The sequence below is a fragment of the Anastrepha obliqua genome, chromosome 6, assembly GCF_027943255.1.
Source record: "Anastrepha obliqua isolate idAnaObli1 chromosome 6, idAnaObli1_1.0, whole genome shotgun sequence".
NCBI lineage: Eukaryota > Metazoa > Arthropoda > Insecta > Diptera > Tephritidae > Anastrepha > Anastrepha obliqua.
Genome location: NC_072897.1, coordinates 47,965,296 through 47,983,884, shown reverse-complemented (window position 1 = coordinate 47,983,884; position 18,589 = coordinate 47,965,296). Strand labels below are relative to the sequence as shown.

The 18,589-nt window shown below is 38.4% G+C and overlaps 1 protein-coding gene across 3 annotated transcripts in view; it reads right to left on the bottom strand.

Annotated features, from left to right (window-relative positions):
- LOC129250012 (probable serine/threonine-protein kinase nek3) overlaps nt 1–18,589 on the bottom strand; it is a 175,530-nt gene that overhangs the window by 118,286 nt on the left and 38,655 nt on the right. For all 3 annotated transcript variants that reach the window (XM_054889661.1, XM_054889660.1, XM_054889662.1), the window contains exon 2: nt 813–986. The gene's annotated coding sequence lies outside the window, so the exon portion shown is untranslated. The remainder of the gene's footprint in view (nt 1–812; nt 987–18,589) is intronic.

Genomic DNA, 18,589 nt, shown 5'->3' with positions numbered 1-18,589 from the left:
GAGTAAAAATAAGTTTGCCAGAGCAAAGAACTTCCAACTTTATTGATTTTTTGAAGTTATTATAAATGAGACGTGGGAGAGTATTATTCTAAAGCGCTGACAAGATCTTATCAACTCTATGAATCGCAGTTTTTCTGTGGAGCGGTTCTGAAAAACTGATATTATTCGACTACCACTTAATAATATTATTTTCATGAGCAACGTGTTTGCAACTAATTTTAAGATATTTACTATTTACGATCTCATTTACACATATCTTTTAGAATTGGAAAACAGTTAGTTTTAGTATAGGTTAGTTAAACGAAAGCCCTTTATTACGCGAAACAATTGTTTTTAATATAATTGTTTTGCTCGCAATATTTCGGAAGTCGATTGATTTCGAACTTACAGAGAACATAATTTGTTTGAGGTTTGAATATACATGGACAGTGGTAATTTTTTCACAAAAACCAAAAGTGTCAGCCATGTCAGTCATGTTTAAAATTTAAAAAATGTTCAAAAAAATCTAAAGAACGTTTGAAATATTTTAATTTGTTTAAATACAATTTAAAGTGTGAAGCTATTAGCAGGGTGCTACTTAGCGTGTCGAGACTACAATATCTGTGGTTTTTGTTAAAAAAAATATTGAAAGGTTTGAAAATTGTTTGTTTTTGTGTAAGACCACTGCTATTATTTTGTGTACAACTGTAGATGCATAACTTTATATAAACACAATCTGCGACCCATAGCCAATACAGTTACATAGCGTACTCTAAATGAATTGCCTTAGTCGCTTTCAATGCCGATTGTCGCAAGTACATTTACATACGTACTATATTTATTCTTCTGCTGCAATTTGATTGAAGATTTTAGTAGTGTCAAAATTTAGTACAATAATATCGTATTCATATTTAACTATGGCGAAGACAGTGAAATTGTTTTTGCTTCTTCATCCCTGTTGTACTCGTTTTCCACTATCGTCATTCAAGTTGCTCCAGATAGCGGTCCTAAAATACATGGAAAATAAACTTTTCTTAGATTCTCATGGTAATCTTTATGAATGTTGTAATAGAAAACTTATCTATAGTATTATTTTAAAACATGGCGCTTATTCTGACTAAACTACAATATGTACAGATATGAAATAATTATATATCAAAAGAAAGGTTTTGATGAGCATATTTCCGGAAAATTATAAAAATTAAAATTGGTTAATTTCTTCATGAAATATTTGCGAGTAAAGTTATCAAAATTTTCATATTGATAACAGCGATGTCTATGCAAAGCGGGATGACACACAAATATACGCATATATATGAGTACGTTTGCTTTGTTTAGCTCTCTTTCTAATAACAGCGATGTCTATGCAAAGCGGGATGACACACAAATATACGCATATATATGAGTACGTTTGCTTTGTTTAGCTGTCTTTCTAATGAGCACAGCATTGTATGGGCAAAGAACTCTTTAATTTGTTTTTGGCCAAAACATGCACTTTGCTGCCATGATGGAAAGAACAATGAAATGGTGCCTATCGTGGTTCCGTTACTTTACTCTTAGCGAATTTTACAACGAGTTACGTGATTTTAGCTCCAGTATGGCCAGATTACCATTTTCGTATCTTGATTTAGAATTTTTTTTTAGTTCTTTCTTATGACATTTTTCTAGCCTGTTCTAATTAAAATGTAATGTTTATAATTTTGTAAAATATACATTTTTTAATAATTATTTAAATAATTCACTCAGTTTTATTTAGCTTTACTTTTTTTTAACATCTGGTGGCATTGCCCGCGATTGTTGGTGTTCTACTGCTTTCGGCAGTCAAATCTCTCTCTCGCTACTGCAGTGTTGCCTAATTTGGATACAAAAAAGATCTAAAATACCCATTTAAAAAAAATAAAATTCCAAATTATTATTAAATTACTTAAAGAACTTTGTATGCGTGACAAATTGTCTTTAAAATGTGCGGTTTTTTAAGTAAATGTGTTATGGTTATGTAAAATTTAATTTATGAGGTTTTTGTTTAGAGAAATTCTTTTGTTAAGAGAACGACTTTTTTGCTATATTTGAGGTTATGTAACAAAATAAGGCACTTTTTTGTAAAAATGTCGTTATCGTTACTTCAGTATTTTGTTGCTTATTTTAACTATGAATACCACTCATGCTGTCCTATGTCCCACTAAGGATTGAGGACCGGAAGAAACGATTACACCTCTATGGTTTTAATTCGCCTTCAGTAAATTCAAACGCTTTTTAAAGTGTGTAAAAAGGTTTTCAATGTTAAGAAGAGTTGAGAGATGGACATTTAATAGCCTTGCATAACATTAAAAGGAGCAAAAAATTAAATTCACATTTTCAAAATATCAAATTTTATAAGAACCAACTAATTTTTATTAGCACTAAAATTTTCTCAGAGTGGCCTTTTTTAACCTTATTTTGTATAATAATACAGTTTTTTTTTTTAACTTAAAGTTTCGGTAGCTTTAAAATAAAAAAAAGAAACAAACACGAAACTTCAAAATTTTCGTATTTTCGGTATAAAAAAGCACTAAATTTATAGCGAAGAGAAAATGGTTGGGAATACTGCACAACTTGGAAAAACGTGACGTCATGTACTCTCTGGTGGGCGTAATCTTCTTTCTATCATTCTTGCTTTGCTCCATTATCTTCTTCTATCTATAGTATTATTTTAAAACATGGCGCTTATTCTGACTAAACTACAATATGTACAGATATGAAATATATATCAAAAGAAAAGATCTGACGAGTATGTTTGAAAAAATCATAAAAATTAAATTGGTTCATTTATTAATGAGATATTCGTATGTAAAGTTATTAACATTTTCATATTGATCACAGCATGTCTATGTAAAGAGTAAAATTAATTTTGTGAGCGGGATTACGACACATACAAGAGCACTTATAAATGTACATTTGGATTCTCAATAATTGTTTTGTTTTGTTCTCTTTACTAATAAATATGTATTCATGAACATAGTCCCAACGGGTGCTGCGAATTTTTTTCAAAATTTTGTTGTGATGGCAATAATTGGTATGAATTGATTTGAAATTTACCATGTTGATTCGCAATTTAAGCTCAGCAAAAGGATTGGTGAATGGCACACGACTTATCATAAAACAAATGCATCCGAATTGTTTGCACGAGGAAGTGTTATGCGGAGAGGCTCAGGGAAGGCGATTTCTATTGCCTCGTATAAATTTGCAGCCGAGCGAAACCACACTTCCTTTTACGTTGAAGCGCCGCCAATTTCCCATTATAATAGCCTTCTCCATAACAATAAATAAGGCCCAGGGGCAAACATTATCAAGGGTGGGGCTTCATTTAAAGGAGGATTGCTTTGCTCACGGCCAACTTTATGTTGCGTTCAGCCGGGTTAGATCCTGGGAAAATATACGAGTTCAAATGGGCAATAACGAAAACTTGATGTTGAATGTAGTTTATAATGAAGTGATTAAAAAAAAAAATTACTGATTTAACTGAAAAAAATTTAAAAATGTTATATGCATAAGTTCTTACATATTACATATGAATAAAAATATACACTTTTCTAATCATCACTTTTAATATATAAAAGTGTCACATATGCTGTTTACTTTCCGTGGGAAAAAAGCCCACCCGCATTTCGGGGGTTACATACTAGTACAAGAATTAATTTAAAAAAATTACAGATACACATTTTTATTTATAAAATGAAAAATTGCTATCGTATTTATTGAATACCTTTTAAATATGTAATCATTGTTTATTGTATTCGACTACCTTTTTTAATTAAAAAAAATTTTTGTTTCATAGTTAATATATTTTATATATACAGGGTGGGCCACATAGGGTTTGCTTTTTGAACCACATAGTTTTTTGAGAATGGTAACACAAATGACATGTCAAGTGTTCATAATTTACTTAAAGGTTTGACATTTACGAAATGCGACGCTATACGCTTGAACAAAATTGAGAAATATTGAAAACCTGTTTCCAAAGTGATGAGTCTTCTTCTTCTTCCGCGGTTACAGTAAATGGCGAGCGTTACCGTGACATGCTCAACGAGTTTTTGTTTCCAAAAATTGAAGAGTATGACATGGACGACATTTGGTTTCAACAGGACGGTGCAACTTGTCACACCGTTAAAGTTGTTACACTCGAATTTTTGGCTACCGTTTTTGAAAACCGAATAATCAGCCGAAATTCCGATATCAATTGGCCGCCTCGGAGTTGTGATTTAAGCCCGTTGGACTATTTTTTGTGGGGAGCCGTTAAGGATAAATGCTATGCGAACCATCCAGAGACGATTGATGATTTAAAACACGAAATCGAAGTTGCCATTCATGAAATTGTAGCCCAAACAATCGAAAATGTGCTTAAAAATTAGGTTGATCGAATGGCCTATTGTAAAGCCAGTGGTGGCAGTCATTTGAACGATATTATTTTTTATTCATAAATGACAATTTTCAATCTTCAAAATAAAAGAAATAAAAATGAAAAAATATTGATTAGTTTTTTTTATAGTTGATTCAAAAAGCAAATTGCACATGGGACACCCTATATATCCGAAATTTAACCCTCTTATGCAAATGGTCGTCAAATTATTAAACGCACATAAAATATAAATTTGACATACATCCGTAGAAGTTATTATAAGGGCACCATATATTAAGAAGTTTTATTTACTTATGTATTTTTTAAATTCAATTATTTTTTTAATAACAACAATGACCATAACAATCCAAATTTCAAACTTTGTACAAAAATCAAAATTTTCATGATTTAAAAATTTTTAATAGGAATTTCTTGAAAAAATTTGAGTACACAATTTTATAATCCATGAAATTTTAATATAACAATAACAAATTTGAAGTTGCTAAAAATTTTCGTTTCTTCTCCGTATAAAAGAATTTGGTGCATTCGTTGAAGGAGATGGACAACACCTTCAGGGTAAACATTATAAAAAATGAAGAAAAGTTACAATACGTGTTAATTTAAAATATATTTTCGAGGGGCGTATTAGCAGCAATTTAAGAATAAGTCCATTATACTGCCAAATTTTTTATATAGGTGGTTATGTGTTAACTGCGTTCAGTGTGAAACAATTACTTTGCGAAGAAAGCGGTAGTATCAGATTTATTATTAATTAATTTCTAACTATTGCATGCACCAAACTCAACGTATTGGTTAACAACATTAGGGCTCTTCTTTTCACCAAGCGTTAGCATGTGGCGAATAGATGACGCAATTGGTGAACATATATTTGTAACGTGGGAATAGATCTGCCTTAAATTACATCTTTGTATGACAGTGAGTTATACCAGTCGAATGAGACATTACCATACCAGCTAGCGGCGAACCTTTTCGCATACAATGTTTTCGCATACACCTTTTCATTAAGATAATCGAGCGAGGAAATGGCGAATAAAAGAGGCCTATTATTATTGTAAATTCTTTCTTTTCCTTTCCTATTGCCTATATGGATAGTGGAAGGCCATAAACGAGTGTAGTGATGGATCACATTATTCAGATGTGTCTCCTGACATGCCTAGGAGGTGGACCAGCTTCCACCAAGTACTTGCAGGGGTGGTTCCTACGGTAGCACCCCAACAGGAATTGTTTGCTTAGCATAGTATTAAGTTAATAGGACTATGAATAAGTTCGTGCGGTTTTACAACAGATGGCGTAACTTGGTTATTATTCCATCGATCCACATTTCCAAACATTCATTGGAGAGCTACTGTCGTAAGGCACAAACGTCAGTATAAGTTTTTTATTTGAAGCGTAAACAACAATATTTTTACCACACTTGAAAATGTCGAATTTCGTGCCAAATAATGTGTTTTTGCGGGGAATTTTTCTTCATTATTTTAATATGAAGAAAAAAGCAACCGAAAGTCATCGTATCTTGGTGGAAGTTTATGGTGAGCATGCTCTAGCTGAGCGAACGTGCCAGAAGTGGTTTGCACGCTTTAAAAGTGGTGATTTTGGCTTGGAAGACGAAGAACGCGAGGGTGCGCCGCCAAAGTTCATGGATACCGAATTGGAGGAATTGCTCGATCAAGATCCGGCTCAAACGCAAGAAGAGGTTGCAAAAACTTTGGGAGTTGATCAATCAACCATTTCCAAACGTTTAAAAGCCATGGGAATGATCCGAAAGGTAGGCCATTGGGTGCCGTATGAATTGAAGCCAAGAGACGTTGAACGCCGTTTTATGGCATGCGAACAACTGCTTCAACGGCACAAAAGAAAGGGTTTTTTGCATCGAATTGTGACTGGCGATGAAAAGTGGGTCCATTACGACAATCCAAAACGTCGGGCAACGCGTCCACCATCATCAGGCAGCAACAACTACAGCGGAATGCACAGCAGACCCAACATAGGCAACCCCACGTGTCCCTCACCACCCGTGTTACTACTACCTTACCAAGAAGCTTTAAGCTTCTTCAATATAACTGCAACGGACTCACGAGTAAGGTCGACAAGATAGTTGACTTCATGAGTCGAAACAGTATCCCAATAGCTACGGTCCAGGAAACCGAGCTGCATGCTAGGTCCTCCCTGATCACCAGGGATGGCTATAACGTGCACAGACACGATCGCGAGCGAGACAATGGTGGTGGCTTAGCGTTTATACTCCACCACACAGTGCAGTATCGTCTGATCGACGAAGGTATCGACCGCAGGGACAGCACCTTAGAATGTCAAGGTATAGCTGCTTATAATGCTTACATACCCCCTGTCAATCGCTGCCCAGCAGGATATCACCCTAATATAGGTGCGCTCGTCAGAGGTGAAAACCGATTGGTTATAGGTGACTTCAATGTGCGCAACGATCTTTGCCATTCAAACCTGCCAAACGATCGTAGGGGACAATTATTGGCAGGGCAAATAGACGATTCGACATTCAGCACTGTGAAGCTCTGATACGCTGATGTTGAAGCACCTGGGACCAGTGGGAGTAGGATTTCTCACAAGGGAATTTAATCTGTCCTTGGCCACTCTCATCATCCCTGACAAGTGGAAAGCAGGGAGAGTGGTCTCACTACTGAAGCCTGGGAGACCCGCCAACCAAGGGGAGTCTTATCGTCCGATACCTCTCCTTTCCCCAGTAGTGAAGACACTTGAAGCCGTTCTACTCCCACTCTTCACGAAACACCTGGCCCCAGCCCCACATCAGCACGGTTTCCGACGAGTGCATAGCACCAACAGTCCACTCACCCCCATAAACGCCCAGATAAACCGCGGGCTTAACCAAAACCGCCCCTGCGAGAGGACTGACCTAGTAGCGTTGGACCTGAAGAAGGCTATCGACCCAGTCAGCCATTCCACGCTACTAGATGATATATATCAGTCGACACAAGTCATTCACATGCTCTTTAAAACCTATTCCCCTCTTCCTCTGGACCCAACCCGTCGAAACAGCATGTTTCCTGGGCATACCTTTAGATGAGCCAGACGAAGATGACCGGTGATATACCCTAACCTGACGGGGCCTCTATTACTGCTAAAACTACAACTAAACAGCTAGCTAACAAACAAGCTAAAACAACCTAACTGTGTAGGTGTTGAATGGGAGGCATCAGATTGCAATATCTTGGCAGGTCTGGAGAGTGATCCACCGCATATTACTAGTTCCAGACGAACAGAAGGGTCCTGCATAGAGCACCGGCCGGTCTTTGTTTAAATCTCGCCGGCAACGTTTCTCCAACCATAAGTGGCAATTTGATCTCCAGGGGATTCTGCTGTTTCCGTGGCGCCGCAATCTTATGGCGGATTCTTATAGAACTCGACAAAAGAAAACGAAATGAAGGAGTAAATTTTTTTGATATCTCGCTTAGTTTTCGAGATATTGAATAAAAAAAAGGCTGCAATTTACAATAATGTATATTGGGCAATTTTTGGCAAACTATTATGTCTTTATTAATGAAACTTGGTGGAAATGTAGTGAGGTGTTAAGGAACACTCTTTATAACTCCAAACTATTCGGGAAATAATACTTTCATAATTATATGCCTTCAAAATGCCCTTTGGAACTTCACTATAATTTGCCACATTACACTATATATTTTTTAACACTCACTAAAATTCACGAAATATACACTCACACGCGTGTTTTTACTTATTTTTATCCTTATATTCGAATTATTTTTATTAAAATAAAATGCAAATGCATTTGTCCATACAGTCACTTTCCAATTTTAAACGCGAATAAGAAGAAGATTGGAATGACAACAGTATGGTGTTGCCGGATGCCTGCAAATGAAACAAAAATATGAACAAAAATAAAGTATTTAAGTTTAGTGTTAATGTTGGGGATGGGGGTTATTGTGCCTCCTTACTACATACACGCATATGATGTTTTAATTTTGGGTTCAATGGTTTTAACACGGAAAGGAGTTCTACGCAAAAATACTGTGGATTGCGTAGCCGGAGTTGGACTGATGAGGGCTATTTTTTTGAAGCGCGGCCGAAGGCGGCCTACGCAAAAGGAAGTACTACGCAAAAATACGGTGGATTGCGTAGCCGGCGTTGGACTGATGAGGGTTATTTTTTTGAAGCGCGGCCAAAGGCCGCCCACGCGATAAGGAGTTCTAGCAAAAATACTGTGGATTGTGTAGCCGGAGTTGGACTGATGAGGGTTATTCTATCGAAACTGAAGAAAATATTATTATTATTATTTTTTTTATTTATATATCTCGAAAACTAAGCGAGATATCGAAAAATTTTACTCATTCATTTCGTTTTCTTTTGTCGAGTTCTATAAGAATCCGCCATTAAGTTGCGGCGCCACGGAAACAGCAGTATTGCCGATCTCCTTCATTCAGGTCGTTACTAGGTCGACGTGGATTTAGTAGGAGGTTCTTTGCAGTAAGGAGTATAAGATCAAAGGAACTAGCTCCCTCGAATGTTTGAGGAAGCTTCGAAATATAAGGGAGAAAGGACTCAAACCTGCGGCACCCCTAGCCTTATTCTACTCTGCTTAGAGATTTGATCCCGAAATGCTATTGACGAGTGTCAAAGGAATCCCCAGTAAGCGCCACCGGCATTTTATACGTGGGCATGTTACCAAACAAATTACTCTGCAGTTGAGAATGATATATTCAGAAATACTGAATAATTTAAATATACAATTATACAAATACTATTAAAAATTATGAGAATAGTATGGAGCAACAAAGTCTTAAATGACATAGTTATAAATAGGATGCTCGCCTCAAGGAACACGCCAACGGACATAAAAAGTCACATATTTCGGGTTTAGTGAACTACTGCAACGACATTATAACTGTTCTGGTAACAGACGGATATCGTACATCAACCGTATTACTGTCAGCTCTCACCTCAATATATACAGAGTTCGTCACGAATTACGCACTCTACACCAGAACAAAATTCTCACTATAGTTTAACTTCTTAAAAAACTAAATTATTGTTAAAATTTGTCTTGAAAAGTTGCTTACTAAGTAGGGAATATGTAGCGCTATAATTGGTGTCTGATATATTCCTCCTTTAATCATAAAACTCATTTATGTATATGCAAGAAGTACAAGTTAGAGCTTGTCACGAATTTAGCAATTTTGAGAGTATCATATGTATGTTTAAACGAAAATAAGAGCAAATTACGGAAGAAAAACTAAATATTTAGTTAGAAATCCTTTGCTTTCAATGACGGCATCACATCGCCATAACAAACTTTTCTCAAGAGTCGCGTATTTTTCGTGTACTATTGCGTTCCAGGCATTTTCTATGTGTGCTCAAAAGTCATTCAAATTGCTGTTGTTGTGGCGATTCATCAAGCCCAGCCAGCACGGTGTAAGCAGCGGTCGTCGTCGCCAAGGATAGGCCTATTACAATATTAATACCAAGCAGGAATTGCTTGTTCAAGAGGCATTCCCTCGGTGTCCTGATGGCAATATTCTCACAAGCTTGGAGCTTCCTCCACTGCGAATCACTAGTGGTGCCAGGCGACCGAATGGGAATTAGTGAAAGTCACATCCAATAGTTTGGGGTTATTTAGAGTCGGTTTTGGTGTGTCGTCGACTTTCACCTTTAGCTGTGACTCAATAGTTTGGGGTTGCTTACAATCGATATTTGTGCGTCGTTGGCTTTAACCTTTAGCTGTAATTTAACCTCCTTCGATAAGCTAATAAGTAGGGCAGCGAGGATTTAGAGAGGGATAGTTGGGGATCCTTAGCAGGGAAGAAGAGAGAAAGGCTGGAAAGATAGTCGTTCACTTTCGAATACAAGCCATTCTAGTAACACGATACTTGGATCTGATAAATGAAAGATGTGGATTGTCGGCGAAAATATCTCACGCACCCCTTCGGGAATTGTGCCTCGGCGAGTTTGACAGAGACCTTACAGTCGACTAGAGACCTTTCTAACATCAGAGGTGAAGTTACACGTATTCAAGTTCTCGGCCCATTAAGTCACATTGTACTGATTTACCAGCTGTCGAATCTTTCAACAGGTTGGGTCGAAAAGGAGAGGTTAGGTGAGTAGGTTTTATAAGGCATGTGAATAGATGGTTAGTATCGTGCGGTGTGCTTTCACATGCTGAACATATATTGGGCATGTCGGGGTCGATTCTGGATAGGTAGAAGTTTAACATACTACAATATACAGAACGCAATTCGACCAAAGTTACGCGGGTCTCGCGAAGTAGCTGAACCTCTTCAATAGCAATTAGGTGGTGATTGGACTCCCATAATGGCATTCACGGGTCGGGAGTTCTAGAAGTGGTAAAGATCTCCCGATGAATGTTGTTTAGTGTTTGTCTGCATACTGTAGTTGTAATTGTATTTTGTCTTGGAACTCGTCTGTGTAGTTAAAGAGATGTCTCCTGACGTGCGTGCGAGGTGGCTCAGGCTCAAACAAATGTCTCCAGGGGTGATGCCTATTTTTCTAGCCAAGGATCCCCGTGATCAGCCTGGCATCGGTGGTCGCGCTCGTACAGTTTCTTGCAGTTCTTGTTGTTGTACTCCTTAAAAGGAAGAATTAATGCCTATTCTTTTAGTCGAGAATCCCTGCCTGCGAGAAATGGCTGCCTACGCTGGTAAATGAGGACGAATGTGCTTAAGTCTACCAACAGAAATTAAGCGAGCAGCAGCGACCACATTTTGTAATACACCGTCTCACACATCGGTGGAATGGGAAAAGGGGCAAACATGTGCTCAGAGAATTCTGCGAAGTGTACTCCATCGACTTTACCAAAGTAAATATAGAAGCGCTTATAACTTCTACTCAAATATGAACGAGACGGTATCAATAAAACGGTCCGCGGATGACATATGGCAAAAATTATTTTTTTTTTTTTTGATAGGACTGTTATAAGCTTACATGGCAAATTTCAGCGTGATATGTCACATAGTTTGTTTTCTGTGCTACTGTTAACAAGTCAAGCTCGAGTGTGTTCTTCGAATTCTCTTTTATGACTTCAATTGTCTCAAAATGTTTTCCACGGAGCGGCAACTTGAGCTTGGGCAACAGGAAAAAGTCACATGGAGCCATATCAGGCGAATACGGTGCTTGCGGAACGATATTAACATTATTTTTGTTCAAATAATCGCGAACAAGACGTGATGTGTGAGCTGGTGTATTATCGTGAAGCAAGAACCATGACTTGTTGTCCCACAATTCCTTCCTTTTAAGACGAGTGTTCTCGCGCAAACGCTTTAAAACGTCTAAATAATATTCAGCGTTAACCGATTTTGCGATTTGTGCGATTTTCAAGCACAATTTCCTTTACTTTTCCGATGTTTTCGTCGTTTACTGATGTTGCTGGACGACGTTCATGAGGCAAGTTTTCAACCGATGTACGGCCCTCTTTGAACGATTTGTACCACTGGAAAACACGTGCACGAGATAGATCAGAGTCTGAAGCCGAAATTTTGTTGGAATAACAAAATTTCAAACAAATTCTTTGTTCAATTTGAATTTCCATCGTTAAATTCGAAGAACACACTCGAGCTTGACTTGTTTACAGTAGCACAGAAAACAAACTATGTGACATATCACGCTGAAATTTGCCATGTAAGCATATAACAGTCCTACCAAAAAACAAAAAATTTATTTTTGCCATATGTCATCCGCGGACCGTTTTATTGATACCGTCTCTTCATATTTGAGGAGAAGTCATGCAAACAGTTAAGCTATTGATCAGACCAGCGCTAACAATTAGTAGGGACGTCGTCGGCTACTGCTATAAATATCGAATCATTTATCAGCTTTACCAGAAGTTGTCACCTACAATCATTTGACAGTTTTTGGATGCCTGGACACCCTAGACCTCACCACTTTCAAGTTTTGTCCCTGCGGCATCAATAAGACGACATTGGAGTTCGGATGCAGTTCTCTAATGTTTCCCGAACAAAAATCACGTTAGAGAACTATGTGAGAATTCGATAAGATTAGGGGGCGCTGGCCTGGCGGACCCATGGAGATCCACATAAAAATTATAGACTGCCGAGCTTGCCTTGTCAAGCAAGCGGTCGTACGAACAAGATGAACAATAAAAAATGCCTGTGAGGATGATTAAGGGGGGGTAAGGGATAAACGCTAAAAAAAAACACTTTTTTCATGAATTTATTGTAGCGAAACGGTTCAAGTCAGTTTATTAAAAGTTGTTGCATATTATAAAGTAACATTTCAAGAATATTTGATAAAGTTTTCATGTAAAAATATTGCAAAATGAGCGATTGAGAGCACATTTACGTTGACGTCTTTTCAAAAATACATTTTGCAGTAGTCAGCATATCTCAGCGTAGAATCATCTGAAATCAAAAAAATCGAATAATTTAGTTAAAGTATGAGTTAAACTTCCCCCCAACGTTTATTTTGACGATTTATTTTCATTTTCAGCCATTTGGTAGTCGTTTGAAGTAAAAAGTGATTTTTGACGAAAAAATGCCGCCATTTTGTAGGTGTAAAACCACCTTAATATAAAAAAAATGGCGAAAAAAAACGTTGGGGGGAGGTTTTTTATATGTAAAATATGTGTGCAAAATTTCAAAAGGATCGGTTGAGTAGTTTTCAAATGCCAATGACTACGCACTTAAAAAAAAGGTTCGAGAAAACCGCGTTTAAAGTTTTAAGTTATGAAAACGTCAAGAAAATACTTTTTTCTCTCTACTTACACGGAGTCGTCGATTCCAGCACCATAGAGTATGTTTCCACTAGCTTTGTCATTGTCTTCAGCATCTTTTTTAGCAAGTCTACGAGCTATCCTGCCCTCCTTAGTCTGTTGGTGGCATTTTTGGTCAGATCTTTCGATGCGAGTTTGGTCCACTCTTCTCGCATATTCGTGAGCGCTTGGCCCAATGCTAATCCCCATGTCATACATAAACTGCAGCAAAGCACCTGTGCCTTCATTAAAGGTGCATGCAGCTACCAGAGCTGCCAGTTGAACGATACTTGTACTGCCAGAGAGTTTTTTCGGAGCAATACTCCATATAAGCTGATTTAAACTCTCGTTAGTGTTTTGAGTAAAACCACCCAGGCATCTCTCTAAAAGTTCGTCTTTACTCAAATCTACGTAAATTGGTTTTATTGCGTTCAAAACATCTTCTGGCAGTGGGGTGTATTCATGTTTAAATGGTTTTCCTTCGGCCAAAGCCTTTTGGTAACCACACCAAGAATCCGCTCCGGCCGGACATTTGTCATGTTGCGGATTTTCATCTGTTGATTGCTGATGGTAGTAAGTGGCCCAGATAGCGGTTTTCATTTTTTCTACGGAATCACAGTTGTTCCTAATCGCCAATCCGTAATAACGGCTTAAATTATCAATAACTTTAGCCGTTAGTTTGCCTTTACCACCAAGCATTTTACTCCTTCTTTTCTTTCCAGCGTTTTTACCTGTTTTTACCTCTTTTTCCTCAACTGTTTTGTTTACAATATCGCGTAAACGCGCTCCCATCCGCTTCTGGACGTGGCCAACGCACTCTTTTTTGTTAATTGTAAAATTTTCACCATAAGGTTTCGCTTTCACTAAGTTACCGTAGGATTTAGTGTCACCGTCGCCGATGTAATTTTCGATTTTCGCTTCGTAAAGTTCTTCTGAACGAGAAAACATCTCAATTAGTGCAGCTGTTTCCATGTTACCTGAAGGTCCCGTATGATTAGCTTGGCATTCGTTGTTTTCAACATGCTCTTCGTGCCAACTTTCGAATTCACAAGTATTTAATTTGTTTTGCCATAGTTTGCAAAGGTTGCAATATAGACTACTCACAAAAATATCAATTATATTACTTTGCCAGTCCAATAGCCGATCATTGATGTTACGCCGAATAATGAGCTAAATCCTTGCTTCATCCAAGTTCCGTCTCCGGAAACGGTCAAGCTGTCAGATTGTGTATTCTTAAAAGTTGCACGTTTTTCTTCTTGAGTTGCAAAATAAAGGAACTGTGTGCAGCAGTGGTTTTTACGCTGTCACAAATTTTTTGCATAGCTTCCAAGTAACTAGGTTTGGATAAAAAATTGCATGTTAGATCCATAAGACCACAGAACTTATTACATCCAGCTTGTGCGATACCTAATGATCGCATAACGAAAATAAATCGACTATTTATCTCGTATGATCGTCCAATTTTTTCGCACGAGGTCACATAGCGTGGCGAACACGAATCACACTTCAATTGGATTTCAAAACCAAGTCCTTCTTTCTTACAACACTTGAAAGAGAGATCTTTGCCGCACTGTTTACACTGAACTAGCGTAGATAATGTATTAAATACCAACAAAAAATCTATGATTCGGTAATGTTTTTCAGTGTCTTCCGGTACGCTATTAATTGTGTTAACTTTAATTTTTTTCGCCGACGCACCGCTAGTGTCTAAATCACCTTCCTGTCTTTTATACGGATTCGGTCGTTTTTTTGGTCTGTCTAAACGAATTCTTTTACGTTGATCTTTTCTAGTTACTTTAGATAATCTCGGCATTTTAATAAAACTATTTACAAAAATCTACAATACTAAAGAAAAGTAACAGCGTCGCAACCGTTCAAGTCAGCGTCGCACGACAAACTGATGCTTCTCTCTGCTCCCTTTGAGATTTACAGTTGTTATATAGGTATAATACATAGTTTGAAGCATCAGCAGCTGTTATTGAATACAAAAGAATGTACTAGAAATATTTTTGGAGCAATAGACGGATACAAAAGTATTCCTGAGTCCGCACGCAGGTATACGTTTGTAACGGACTACGCGCGCAACTGCTGCGTCTCGGCAGATGTTTGAGGCGGCTCGGCTTTATGCTCTATAACTTAAAAAGTTTTGCTCGGATTGACTTAAAATTTTAACACGGTATTTTTGAAACGTTTTACTACAATAACATGCAAAAAAAAAATCGATTTTTATCCCTGGATAATAATGGCCAGCGAACAAGCTCGGACACTCTCAAAGGAATTCGTGTTTGGCAGTGCTGCCCAAGAACTATCTTGCGGAGACGCTAGGGCAGGACGACCTAATTGTGCTACAGGAGGCTATAATGGATGAAGTCTTTAAAGAATGGACTCACCCGCTGGCCTTTTGTGTCAGGCCGAATCAACTACTTGTGTAAGGATGAGAAGATCGCGGAGTTATTAACAGGCGTGGCACCCAAGCTCACGGTGTTGAAAGGTCAGCTTTTTAACACGAAAAAGGGGGATTATATACCCCCTATGCACAATGCCACGGTGTACCAGCCGAGGGGCGCAGACATATCTGCAGAATATGGACTAAACTGCTGAAAGCCCAGAACGGCGACTTGAGAACCGAAGTATGACGCATTCTTAGCAGCGGCGTCGAGAATGCACGGCTCGGGCTTAACCTAAGCCTTGAAGGGGACTCGTACGGAACCGTAAAAAGGATGGGCTTCAGACTGAATTACCGGTTCAGCTCTATCATCATTAGACCATGGAGGCAGAAGTCTAGCGGAGACAAGGAAGCCCAGCCGGAACAAATGGTTACGGACGAGGATAGCGATCCGTCAGCCAAAACGGTCCTTGCGTATACCATACCAACTATGGTGAAAGTCCCGCCTAATGGGGAACCCAGGCAAGTCACTGAGCCGACACAGTCTAGGCAAGTCACTGGACCAGCCCAACCCAGGCAAGTTACTGGGACGGCCTACATCCCCACCACACTAGAACTCCTGGAAGAACTGGACCCAGATAAGCTCGAGCTGGGCAAAAGGGGCAAGAGCGAGTTGAGGCTCTCAGACGAGCGACGTCAGCTGTCATGGCACGATGGTCTGCTTCGAGAGATCTGGGCATAATACTGGCTCAAGACCCGTGGGCCTACAGAGGCCACGTAAGGGGCCTCAATAACAAAAACAATAAGGTAATTTGGGATCTTTCAGGAGAGAGACCTAGAGCATGCGTAGTGTTAAATTGAAACATTAAATATTTTTTCATTACAGAATTCTTGAACCGGGATCAGGTTGCGATACAGACACAGCTGCTTGTGGACGGGACCCGCACAGACATCGTAATGGCTTCGGTATATTTGTCGGGTGATAACAGCACCGTACTCCCACATGAGGAACAGGGTCTGGTAAAGTCGGCAAAGCGTACTCTGATGAATATTACAAGTGAAGGCTTCGGGAGAGAAAAAGTGATGTCATCTAAAACATGGAAGCGCTAAGGCTACAGCTCTCACTTACCCAGCTACCCAGAGATTATAAAACTAAGGTGATCAAATTCGAAAAGAAGTTCAGAATTAAACTGCATTTGAAAAGAAATTCCAGGAGTGTATCCCGTACTGGTACACAGATGGCTCGAAGATCCCAGAAGGTATAGGGGCTGGAACCTACGGCCCCAAAACCGAGCGCTCTGTGCCAATGGGTAGTTATCCAAGCATCTTCCAAGCGGAGATGTAGGACATTTTTATGTCATGTCAGATCAAATCTTCACTAGTCCTTGAGGGTATCAAGAAACTAAATCATATAGGAATGCACAATTGCTTCCTCACGGGCATTCTCACTCGCTGCAGACTGCGAAGTCATCTGCTCATGATCGGGATTTGGTCTACGGACTCTTGTCGTTTCTTCGACCAACCTCAGGAGAATCCATTGCACCTTCTTCTTAAATGTAGCGCTATAGTGCGGAGAAGGGTGAGAGATCCCGGCCAACTGTGACCCAGCTCTATCCAGAGTTTAATAAGGGAACAGAATGTGGATGAGGTACTATGATGAGTAGAGGGCACAAAAGACCATGAGGTCGAAGTGCAAATCTCATAAAGAATCTAATGTAAGACGCACAGGGAGTGGTCCACACGGTATGTGGCCACGTGTTGCTCCTGCCGTCTGGCGTCCCCAGCCCTTACGGCTACAACATCGTCTACCGTGTTGACAGTACTATGTAAAATGATTTATTTCAGGATCGCCATGTAAAGGTGAAAGGCAGGATCGTCATAGTATAAGTGTTATTATTTTTATGGAAGAGCTTTAGGGCAAACCTGCCGACTAAAGATTCCTTTGTAAAAAAAAGATTTTTTTTTCAGTTAGGGCAAATAACTGCCTTCCAACTATCAGGTTGAGACTGAGCTGCTTTCTGATAGAATGGCTTTATTTTTATACTTTCTTTTTGCCTTGTCATCAATAAAATATACATAATTACAATCAAACATTGTTACAAGTAAAAATCAATAACAAAGTTGTAAACACTTAAAATACTATACAAATGAAATTCTGCTTAGGTTGACTTCAATTTTGTTCAGGTTAACTTACTTCACAGTGAGCTATGGCTTTGCTTTGGAGTGGGGTATCATATGACAAAAAAATGTATTTGGTGTGTGCCATGTGTTTACTTATGTTTCGGGTTTCAAAAAAAAGGAAAATAACTTTTGTCATTGAAATTGAAATGAAAAGAATTATGTCATTGAAATTGAAGAGTAGAGTGGATTGGAATGGTTTACATAATTTGAGTTTGAGTATTAAAAATATATTTAAAGAATTCGAAAGAAGTTTGAAAGTGAAGTGGAGGTACTCTACACCCCTATGGTTAAGATTGAAAATTACTGTGCTAAAAAATTTGTTTAAATTTTGCAAGTTCAGTAGTTTTCAATAAAAATAATTTTATGACTTTAAAAGTTTCTTAGTATATCTAAATCTATTTTTAATTCTATGTTTTATAGTAAATTTTTCTTAAATTTATTTAATATGATAATAGGACTATGAATAAGTTCGTGCGGTTTTTTTCGAAATTTGAAACTTTATTGACGTAAAATGGTTACAAATTTAATATTCAAAGTATTGTCCATCGCTTACTACTACTTTTTCCCATCTTTCTGGCAATTCACGGATTCCCTTTGTGAAAAATTCGGTCGGTTTTGCCGCAATCCACGAATCGATCCATTTTTTGACTTCATCGTAATTACGGAAGTGCTGGTCAGCCAGGCCATGTTGCATCGATCGGAAGAGATAGTAATCGGATGGCGCAAGGTCTGGACTATACGGCGGGTGGGGTAGGACATCCCATTTGAGCGTTTCTAAGTATGTTTTGACCACTTGTGCAACATGTGGCCGAGCATTGTCATGTTGCAAAATAACTTTGTCGTGTCTATCGGCGTATTGCGGCCGTTTTTCTCGCAGTGCTCGGCTCAAACGCATCAATTGTCGTCGGTAGACATC